Source organism: Thermobia domestica, chromosome 5 (genome assembly GCF_964235325.1).
Source record: "Thermobia domestica chromosome 5, izTheDome1.hap1.1, whole genome shotgun sequence".
In the NCBI taxonomy this organism is placed as follows: Eukaryota; Metazoa; Arthropoda; class Insecta; order Zygentoma; family Lepismatidae; genus Thermobia; species Thermobia domestica.
In genome coordinates, this window is record NC_137458.1 from 213,707,562 (window position 1) to 213,719,603 (window position 12,042).

Genomic DNA, 12,042 nt, shown 5'->3' on the forward strand with positions numbered 1-12,042 from the left:
TTTTTTCATTGCCTACTATAGGGTGGCCCAAAATTAGGTATCCACCCCTACATTGATCAAGTTTAATATTCTAGTTTATGGATTTATCTGCTTCGACTGTTCCAGGCTTAAGTTATAAGTAAAAGGACGTTAAGAACAAATAATAAAGAAACTAGGTCTACCTGTTTGATACCAATAAGAAATGATATAAAATACAGGATGGAACTATATCCCTACTTTTGGGCCACCCTATATTTATGGACAGTAGAAAATAGCAGGGTAACCTGTTAGTAAGCATAAACTGTTCGATGTGGATGTGAACTGTAATAAATCCCAAGCGACACAAAACTGAAGTTCTAAGGCAACGTGTCATTCCATGGTATCACATAGATACATTGAGCAGAAAGTAGTTTGAAAAAGCAGTAAGTGTCCATCGAAATATAATATCTGAGCATCTAACATTTTTCTCTCCCTTCTTTTGAAAGGAGAGGAATTGTTCCCATTATTCTTCAGACTCCAAAATTGTCTACAATAAATACAGTATCTAAAGTTATTCAGTTTTAGAATTGATTAAGTAGGAAACGGATCAAGTATTATATTAACTTTAATTAGTTACTTTATCAAGGTAAGCCGTTGAAATTTAAAGAAAGGTTATTTTCTTGTATAATTGTCAGTATTGAAACGCAAGTCATTCTCGGTTTTAGACTCAAATAAAGTAGTCTTGTTTCTCAGATTGGATTGTCACCTCAGCATATATAGTAAATTTTTGAATATTTGACACATTTCTTCAACTCCTCTTCATCAGAAAATAGAAATATTCATAAGTTCTGCTAACCAGAGTGCAGTATTCAGAATCAATGATAGTGCTTGTTAGTTTTTGAGTATAGATTAGGTGGTCGTAACTTCACAAATAGTTGTAAGCGTTCTGATCTTCATCCATTTTGAAGTCTACTGCAAACTGGGGTGCCAGTATGAAATATGAGATAGGAGTATGTTTAGTACAAGGGGTCCAGAAGCACGTAAAAAAAAACACAAAATTTACAGGAGAAATGAATGATGCAAGTACTTAGACGTAACATAACGTAACCAAATCTAACCTAACCTAATATAAATTAACATAAGCTAACCTGAACCTACCTAAACTAACCTAATATTAGTAGAAATAAGCGAAATTCTATCATTTTTTGGAAAATTATGCGGGACCCCTACACTAATATAACATAAACTAAACTAACCTAACCTAACCCAAACTAACCTAAACTAATCTAACCTACCCTAAACTAACCGAATGTGAACAGAAATTACCGAAATTGTAACATTTTTTAGAGAAAAGAGCTGACCCCTTCTGCTAAACATAGGCCATGAGATCATATGTTTTTAAAATATACAGAAGAAATATGGGCATTAGTGCTGTATCGCCGCACCAATTTGAAAATTAAAAAAAAAAAAAAAGAAAGAAAAGAAAACGAAAATGAACTGCATTCGATTATTATATTTGGTTGAATTACATTAAGTTACATTAGATTACGTTACATTAGGCATGCAGTATCACTATACGGATTCATAGTAGAAATATATAAGTAGGAGTAATAGTAGTAGTAGTAGTAGGAACGGGTTAGAAGCCCCGCAAGGGTTGGTTGGGTTCTGTTTTCGATATGAAATGGGCAAATTAAAGAATTGCCTTTTTTTTTTTTTTTTGCACATTTTACAATCTACGGATCTTTTTAAACTTTTACTGCTTCCCTTACCTGACTTTCACTCATTCTTCCTCACAACTTGAATAAATTCTCCAATTTACCCGGTAAATTTCCTAAATTTGGTCCGGCGATACTGCACTTAACCCGAAATATATACTGTTACTTTAAAAGAACATGTGTAAATAGTCAAAATATGAGAGGATTTTATTTCTGACATGTGTCATAACAAAGGAATATATGAACAAAAGTTGAAGGTTTTATGTACGCATTCGTCCATGAGGAATCCATCACAAAGTGAAGTAAAGGCAAATCTGCTAACTCATGATATACTATCATGGAATTGTCCGAGAAGTATGAAATCAGTGTGTAAACTCATGATGTGCAATCCTAAAAATGTCTAGAGGTAAGAAAGGGATGTCGGAGTAAGAGAAATCTCGAAAGTAGTGAAATACATTCCGCACGAAATATTATATTACAAGGTAAATTCTATTTTCGCTATTTCCTTTCGTTTACGCTCATTCTGTAGATATCGAATGTAGAAAGTTCTGTACAAATGTCAATAATAGAAAGTATGATGAGAAACGCCTTCGCGTTCCCCACAGCACCTCGGGAGGACGACAACAACCAAAGTCCACGACGTTGTCTCCTCCAACACTTGGTTCCCGCCAAGTACTTTCGGCACGCGATTACCCCTAACTATGCAATCGCGCGACCTCTAACCCATGGGATCGATATACGAATCTATTTGTGAATGAACCTGGTACAGGTCAAATGTGATTTTTTAAAGAGTAGCAAAATGATTTTTTAAGAAAGTGTTTCTGTTTTTATAGCCATAACCAGGGGCGTCATTTAGGGAGGGCAGGAGGGGGCAATTGCCCCCCCAAGAGTTTGAGGAATACATATGCTTTAATAAATTGTGTACTAATATACTAGTACAGAACGTGAGATTCTTATGTCAGTGGTTCTCTTGCCCCCCCCCAAGCGAAGTCTGAAATGACGCCCCTGGCCATAACTATCAACCCTAGAAAGACGTGCTCGCATCTGTTACGTGAAGGACCAGTGGGGGATCAAATTTGCCTGCGCTGGTTTTAAGTACCTTTCAGAGTATATTTGTTCAATTTGAGTTTACGCGTTTAACTAAATTAAAAAAAAAAAAAAACTTTTCAAGGCATTGTGCTTTTTAATTGTAAAAAAACGGGCTAAACACAGGCGTAAAACTGCTTAAATATTATACCAAATTTCCAGTGGCGGTTTCTCTTAATGTTTGCATGTTTGTACAAACTTCCTTCCAATATTTTAATTTTTTATTTGTGCTAAATCACTTTTCATTCTGTTGTCAACATCATTTTTTCTTAAACAAGTGCGTTTGAAACGGGGCTGGCTAGTTGCTTTCTGCTTGAGAGTTTGCCAAACTCCCCAACTTAACAGCTTCTGGGCCACTGCGGGGGTTGCGCAGTAAGGGAATTGTCACGCCGTGCACTGCCTCATAAGGATCCATATGCTTGCAGATCTTTTGCAAACAAGTCTACTTAAACAAAACAGCTTTTCCAAAACAACGCTTTGGAACTGGAACTTCTCCACCGTCTCTTCCACTGCAGTATTGGTTGACACAGTTCTCGCCTGAAAGGGAACCGTCTGTTCCTTTCTGACAATGTTGCGTACCGTAACCAAGTCGCTACAGAGGAAAAAAAAACTTCCGCCTTGACTAAATGGGAGATTACCAAGTAGTCATAACTAGTGGTTCTGTCAACCAAGTAAGGTCAAGGCAGCTATGGAGTTGAGTTGATTTTGAGTTTAACGTCCCGTTCAGCACCGAGGCTATATGAGACGTGGACCTACTGATTAACGTGGAATCCAAACCACATGAGCTCCCGCCGGGAATCGAACCCGGATCTCAAGGCAGCTATGCAGACATTGAATTATGTTTTCATATATATATACCCAAACTAATATCTATTAAGGTACGTTTACAACATAATTCAATGTCCAAATCATTTCGCAGAGTAATATTTCATTCTGACTTGCTACTGATAAAAATATGGGGAATAATTTGTAAGCAAGTTTATAAATGTCTTAGCAGCAAGAAATGAGTTAATTTTAAAAAATCAATTTTTACTACAATTCTTTCGGTTAATCCTTAGTAAAAGTTTTTCCATGTCCAATAAAAACTAACCCATTAGATACAGGTTCACTTTAGGGAAGCCACAATAATTACATACGTAATATTATTGTATTAGCCGATATACATTTCTTCCACCTAGCTTTGCACAGGTTTACATTATGGGTGCAGGTGCATATTGATAATGATTAGAAAATAACTTTTTATGGCTACAAAATCACTTTTTGCCTGTACTATATATTCTGCACAACAGATTTTTTAGCGGGACAGCGGAGCGCTTATGGGGATTCCGTACGTCGGCGTTGCTTGTAATACTTTCTGTTTTTCTGTAGCACTTGAAGCTCTACGGCTGAAATAATTTGTATTAGTAACAATTCGAATCAGCACTTGTTACTTCCAGGAATATCGAAGAATTTTTTAAAACTATATTCTCTTCTTGTTTAACAGCTTTGTTTCTGAAGTTTACTCATGTCTTCTTGTCTAGAGACACATGTACTTTTAGAAGGTCTTGATAGAATTACAGAAAATTTTGACACTGTATTGTGCATTTGACATACCATTTGTATGTACTTCGATTGTAATTGTACTTTAGGTGACCAGAAGTCCTGTTTTTAATGGGATTGTCCCCTCTCTCTCTCTAAAATTTTTCCGACTTCTTTTTTACGTACAATCTCTTCTGAGGCTTCAACAGACCAGATTTCAAAATACAGAAAGTTATTGTAGTTCCTACTCATATTTTTCGAACAGATAGCATTAATAATAATGTCTAGAATGCAATCAATGATGATTAAATGACTGTGATTTAATGGGGGCGTCAGCAGCAAGTCTATTTGTCCCCGTCACGACGTGGCCAATGACCAAAACAGACTTTACATTAAACATTCATAATAAAACATTTAAAAAATGTAGTTGAAAGTACTGAAAAATAAAACGTTAAAATAGGAAAAGTTATAACAAAGGTCAGTGTTGCCGCAGTCCTAGCTCTGGAGTGGGCTGAAAAATAGTACCAAATTAAAACAAAAAGGGCTGAATTCATTATTTTATACCAGTGTAATACATGGCTCTATAACATGAAACTAAAAGAGGTAAAGTAATAGAACCCCTCCCCCTTTTCCAAGAGTCCAAATCGATAAAGTGCTCTTTTTAAAAATTACTTTTTAAAACATCCAAATAGAAGGACCCCAACAACCGTGGAAGTAGATGAAACTTTTCTCGCACGTAGAAAGTATAACAGAGGCCGCAAATTGCTCCTCTATTTCAAAGTGACCAATAAACCAAAATGGTATTATGGGCATATAAGAAAAAAATATATATAAAACAAGGAAAAAATCAACTATCTCCGAGTTCATGTTTAAACAGTATGTTATTTTAAAATATTGAAATATAAATTATTGCACCTTATTCTCGTTTATTTCACGACCAAAGAAGGATAATACACTGTAAGAAGAATTTAATATTAGTAAACTGACATTTGAGTATGAGTAACACACTATGAGTAACGTGAGATGTGGGGAAAGTCTTACTGACACTTTTGGAAATGTGGCATCTGTTAAATGGTGCTGAATTGGGTAGAACTGTACCAACTTTTTCACAAAAGTGGCTGAAAATGCCAGCGTGGTACTAACGAGCCGATGAATGACAAAAAGGGCTGAATTTGGTAAATTGTACTAAGTGTGGCATCACTGACAAAGGTCTTTAAAAGACTAGAAGAACAATATATAAAATATACAACAAGAGAATAATTGAAAAATAACAATATTAATAACACGGAAAACCTAACAAGAAAACTTCAGAGCGCATTAGCTGTCCCAATTTCACGAACAAAAGTGAGAATGTGGTCATAAAGACCACATCATCTTTCAGAACCTGACTAAGATTTTCAGACATTCTTAAGCGTTCTCTGAGATCTAAGTGATCTTTGCATTCTATGATGCAGTCTTCGTAATACGGACAGTCAGCGGTAAGCACTAAAAGGAATACGTGAGCCGAGAGTTTTCAAAACGCAAGCGTGTCTGGACCACTTCATGTCGGCGACTAGTACGCGATGACGTCTGTCAACTGCCTAAAAGAGAACTGAATGGGGCTTATTTTCCTTTAACCAAGTTCCATTCTGCTTGCCAGTGAGAGCGCATCCGTGGAAGAAAATATATACTAAGATCAGAGTAGGAAAGAGAGTGCTCAAGTGCAACAGCTGCCAATGCAGGGTTCTTGGCTGGTGTGTCAGCACACTTGTTTCCTCGAACGCTGACGTGTGCTGGCACCTAGCAGACAACGACGACACAGCCTTGTTGTTGTGTGGCTGCTGGTATCACACAAGAATGTTGAACTAGGTCATGTTTACTAAAGACATTCTACAGGCTTACAACAACGCTTTGTGAATCAGTGCAGGTAAGTACACGAAGTAGCGAAAGTTGAAGAGTATGATCGAGGGCAAACTTTATTGCTGTTAGTTCAGCAGTAAATACTAAATACAGACAATGTAGACTAAATTCTAAGCTCTCTTCTTCATTGACAAGCCAACTGGACTATCTCCTTTGGAGCCATCCATATATCCCATTAAAATCGGGGAACTGTTCTAGCAACACCACGAACTCCTACAAAAGTCCCTGTTTGTATGTGCTGTTTATCGTATGGCGCCAACTGAAGGTCAAGTCTGGGTTGCAGCCACGGTGGAAGAGCACAAACATGCAAGCAAAGAGACGGCCGAAAAAGCTTCATCGCGAGGAATATACAACAAACAGATGGTGATCGGGCAAGGGAAAAAGCTGACACAGCAACTTCTTGCAACCGGAACTTCATGTAAATACACAGAGAATGAAAGTCACAGAGTATAGCAATGACTTCACCGCAAACAGTGTGACCATCGTATGTTTATCACACCTGTAAATCGTGTAACGAGATAAAACAGGTGTCTATGTAGACTGAAAATGAGTTTCTTGAAAACAGATAACAGCTGATGAGTAGTCACATATTAGCTGTTTCAATTCCTTAAGATGACTACTGAATCCGTTAAGATTCGACTGTAGAAGCGATATAGTTAGAAAGATTAACGTTTAAAACAAGCTGTTTTCTCGTGATCCAATTATCGTGCACTCATGATTCCTTTAGTTCGTCCTCTACCAGATCCGATTTGAGTGATATCAAAGGTGGCTTGAGAACTAGAGATTTTGATTTCTTTTCTGAGAGGATAAGGTTGTTACGACGCTGACTTAAGTTGATGCCAACAATATATGGTGTGGACGACCTAAGACCATCTTACGGCCACGAAGTGTTTTAAAAGGTTCGGAACATAATGTGATGACTGCGGTTTTCAGTTCAAGATTCTTTAGCTGGAGAGAGTTCAATTTGTGTGGAAGATATCTGGGTAGTCACAGATTTCCTAGATAAGCGGCAACAAAGGCAAATTGAACATGCAGCAAAGTTAGATGCTCTCTTGAAACGTTCCGCATTGGCTGCGGAAATATTTTCGGCAATCGTAAGCTCGCGAATACACTTTTTCCTTTGAAAAGCTAGATAGTCCTTACATGAAGCCGAATCATCACCATTACAGTTGACACGAGAAGGCTTGATCGCTATACAGGGATTTGCACCATGATTTCACTGGCCACAGTTTGCAAAAATAGCAGCACCTTCAAGATTACACGATGTGCTGGTGTGCCCGAAATGCTAACATTTAAAACAATGAATCGAACTAGAAGTGTAGGATCGAACTTTCAATCGATAACATCATATTTCGAAGGCGTAGGCAAGCTACTGAGTTGGAATAAGTTCACTGACTTCTTACTGTTAATTCAAGCTACTACTACAACATCTTGATCTACCAGTTTCAATTAAGTCTTCTCATTTGTAACGTTTAAGAGATTTCTACTAAATCAATCCCTGACTGACATTCAGTAGCCGATGAGGTTGTACTGATACGGTAACCGATCCAATGCTATCCTATTTAAATAGTTTCGCAATTCGTTTCTCACCTACTACTGTTTCCACTAAGGAAGTCCAATTTTGCAGTTTCGCAGTTTCGTCTTCACAATTTGCACTGTTTGAGTTCCGAGTCCCATATGGACACTTGCCTCTTATTTGAATGTGTACTGACTGGCTTGTGTGGGCGTATTTTGTCTGTGACCAGACGCAACTGTCGCAGTCCTTCGGTATGTGTCTTTGATACAAATGTCTGACGATTTTTGAGTAAGGAAAATGGTTGGTTGATTTGGAGAAAGGGCAGCCTATGATTGGACAGTTAGTAAGGGCCAATGAAGTTAGCCAGCACAGTGAATCTATAAGGGTTTGGTTCTGAATAGTTAGTTGAGATCTGCGGAGATTTCAAGTAAAATCATACATGTACTGATGGTATGTAGAGCATTGTTAAGGTCCGGCATCTTTTTCTTGACTGCTTGAAGAAATGACGATAGTTTCAAGTCCTTGAATAATTGCACTATTTCCTTAATTGTAGTTCCTGGATCCGTAACATCATCATGAAAGTGAGCGCTGGTCAGCTAAGCATATGTAGTTTTGGAAGTGATTTGTCTAGAAAATGAGCTTGGTTCAAGCGATGAATCCTGTCGAAGAGGCGAAAATTCTTCCTTGCGTGGTAATTTCTGAGATGAGCGATCCCTACTAAGTATTTTATGTATGGTAGGGCATCCTTCAAAATTTTTAGGGTGACTCCCTCCACATTTGATGCATTTCACTGTATTATCCTGAATTTTACGTGAGCACTGATAGGATACATGAGATCCAGCACATTTGATACATCTGGGCTCAGCTTAACACGAAGATTACCTGTGTCCAATTCTTTGACATCTATAGCATTGTATATATGGTTTAGCACGATAGGGCTCGATCTTGTTTTGTAAAATTCCAGATAAGTTACATCAGTTATGGTTAAAGTCTCCTGGGTCTTCTTTAATGTAACAAGAAAAAGGGGCATTGGCCGGCCTCCTTTTCCTTTTATCTGTTGCACATTGAGGACTGGATAGCGTCGGTTAATTAGGTCAGTTTTTATCTTAACCACTTGAGTATCAACCGGAAGTTGTCTTATTACTAACTTAACTAGAGGTTCGCGTTTAGCTATCTCCAACGCATACTGTAACTTGAATTCCTTGCAAAACTGAATCAAAGCTGTATAATCCTCTGGAGAGTGACATTTAAACTGTATATGTGCACGATACACTGCACAGTAAGGAATCTCCTTGCAGACCTTAGCTTACCATGTGTTAATTTGTACACTGAGAAAAATCCATTATCCGGACAGCGGTATATTGTACAAATACAAGGATTCGTTATGTTTACTAAGGAAATCTGTACTGAGCGTACTTTATCCATATGCTACACAGCTACTGCCTTTAACGCGCTTGGATGTTATATCATGTCGCTGCAGGATGTCTGACATCTAACAATCTTCCGTATTTTATATACGTATACGTATGTTAAATACTTCAGCTATATGTTATATACGTCCATCTGTGTGTGAGGTCCTGACCGCCTATAGACACCTCTTTCTTGCACCATAGATGACGTCATGAAACAACTGTCGTATGCTTGCGAGCTGGTTTATAAACGAGGTTGTTTACAAACGGAAAAGAAGAGCGGAAGGAAACAAAAGCCTGGGTAAGTGCAATAGTAAATTATCACTTTAGTTAAATATTCCATTAATTATATATTCCTTTAGTATAACTTGCTTTAATATAGTACTAAACAAGTAATGTGATTTATGACTACAATTCTTACTATTGTAACTCGTTAATGGTTGAGGAGAAAGAAATGGGTTAATCTGAATTTTGAGAAATCTTTGAATATTAATGTTTTGTAACTTTTTACATTTCAAGGTACGCAAAATGAATGTTATGTGTTTATTCTTTCCTTTTTATATGTGACGGTTTATTACTTGATGGAGATTTACTACAGGACTGCTTAACATAATTGCTAAGAAACCGTTTTCAGCGCGAACATTTTCTTGTGTAGTGAAGATTTAGGATTTAGATTTCTGGGCTTCCGGCATCAATGACCTTGTTAGCCCGTCACATGTGAGTTATGACGTCCCTCGGTGAGCACACTATCCGGGGAAAGTGAAGGAAGCAAACGGCCTGGGACCTATATGTTGGGTATCACCCGGCATTTGCCTGGTGTGAAATGAGGAAAACCCAAGAAAGCCTCATTCAGGATGTCTGGACTTAAAAGCTTTTGATACTTTTTCGACCGAGTGCCCCTACCGGAATCGAACCTGAGTCCGCTCGTACCGAAGGCGAGAGCGTTAGCAACTACGCTACGCGGAGCCACTTGTCTCTAGGAAACCTATTTTTACTAGGATATTTGCAACAAAATGTATTTCCTTTCTTTCTTTATTTTTCTTTTTCTTTTTGTTTTTTAACAATAAAACAAAACATATTTTACAGCCTCACTGAAATTTAAAAACAGCAGTCAGGGAGAGCTCACGTTTAAGGTTCTTTTTGTTTTGTTTTGTTTTGTTTTGTTTTGTTTTGTTTTGTTTTGCTTGTTATGTTCTCTAGTTAACTAATGTATGAGTTTCTGAGAATTACATTATTATTATTATTGTTTCATAATTTTCGAACCAAAAATTAGATGTTTTTCTTTTTTTCCTTGTGTTGACGTCATTGTGGCAAGTTGGGGTGTTTGTATCGTACCTTGGCATTAATTTGGTTACTAGCACATAGTTTCAAGGTCATAAGTTGTAGGCCGCTTGAAACAGCTATTACACAGTTTGAAGAGTTAGGAGTGTCAGGCGTTTGACTTGCAGCTTTCGTTACAGCGTCTAAATTGCAGTATTGGATTGCGTCCAGCTTCTATGGCTGGTAAAGAAGTTATATCGCTTTCGTAATATGGTAAGAAATACAATGTAACAGTTAGGTATAGTATATATGACTAGTTTAATTAGTCGAAAATTACTCTGTTTCCTTGTCTTATTCTTTCGATTATGTTTAAGTACTGTGTCTTCATAGTATTGTTTCACTATTTCTAGAAGGAATTAAGTATTAACGAAGTAAAGAATAAGCAGAAGCCCACTTTGATTGACGTTTACTATTTCTCATACTTCATTGAGAATGTTTTGATCCCCAATTGCGCAAACTTCTAGTATGTGTGTGTGTTTCTTTTTGTTGTTGTTGCTTACACTGCTTTAGATATGAGCTCCTTCACCGCTAAGCGGTTAGCGTACGCGCCTTTGGTGTGGGAGACCCGCGTTCGATTCCCGGCGGGAGTGGTTCGGAGTCCATGTTAATCAGTAAGTCCCCGTCTCATACAGCCTCGTTGCAGAAAAGGATATTAAAATCAACTCAGCACTGCTTTACAGATGGAGTTGTTTGATTCAGGGTTCGAATGAAGCTTTTTACGGGAAGCAGGCACGCAGCCAAGGGGTGGGTCCAGACCCCCCCCTTCGGAACATGAAATGAAAAATATTAAGGAAAGATGAAACAGAAAGAAACAGATGAATCAGCCTCAAAAATATAAAGCTACAATAAGCGTTTTGGTTACTCTTTCTTACGAGGAGCTTTGTGTGGAGGAAACGGGAGCGGATCAAGTTGAAATTGGATATTATTGTAACGGAACATTCCGAATTCCATCTAGCTCCATGTTAACCGTATGCAGCGGCGCAAATCTGTCTTCAACATTGGGAGGGACGGGTAAGACAGTTCTCATAATTTTTTTAAGGATGTTCAAAATATTTATGAAGTTGAAAAACAATGCTGCGGAGGATCAGGGGAGCAGAGTTGTCTTCAAGATTGTGAGGCGGGCAGATTTAAGGCTTATTCTGGGGTGGGGACATCAATTTCATCTTACTTTCCTTTGTGGCAATCGGACACAAATCATCACATTTCTCTCCAAAAAACGCATTTCAAATCGGATTATTGAGGGGAAAGTCCCCCCAGTTCTAAGATTGGAGGGGACATGTCCTCATCCCCCCGGGATTTGCGCCAGTAACCCTATGGACTACAAATGACGATCGATAAACCGGTTCTTTCAGATAGCCTGTCAGAACTTAAGCAATGCCCAGAATTACCAATAATATGAACCATTTTGAATTTCGCGGCAACACTAATCCATTTTATAGGATGTCTTTACTCCCGAAAGAGATCTCGTTGCTATCCTTGACGGCATTGAACTAAGATAAGAGAAATAGAAAGAAGACGAGAAGAACCGAGTTCGAATGACCTCGGAAGACTATGTCTTTGTCAATACTTTTTTCTATTCTTTTACGCAAGATTTCTTCATAATTCTTTAATTAAAATACTT

General features: G+C 37.9%; 1 protein-coding gene across 1 annotated transcript in view; it reads left to right on the top strand.

Annotated features, from left to right (window-relative positions):
* The first annotated feature begins 437 nt into the window (after positions 1-437).
* The window catches only part of LOC145686392 (BTB/POZ domain-containing protein 6-like), a 92,510-nt gene continuing 80,905 nt past the window's right edge, over positions 438-12,042 (top strand). The window contains exon 1 of the mRNA XM_081759668.1: positions 438-604. The gene's annotated coding sequence lies outside the window, so the exon portion shown is untranslated. The remainder of the gene's footprint in view (positions 605-12,042) is intronic.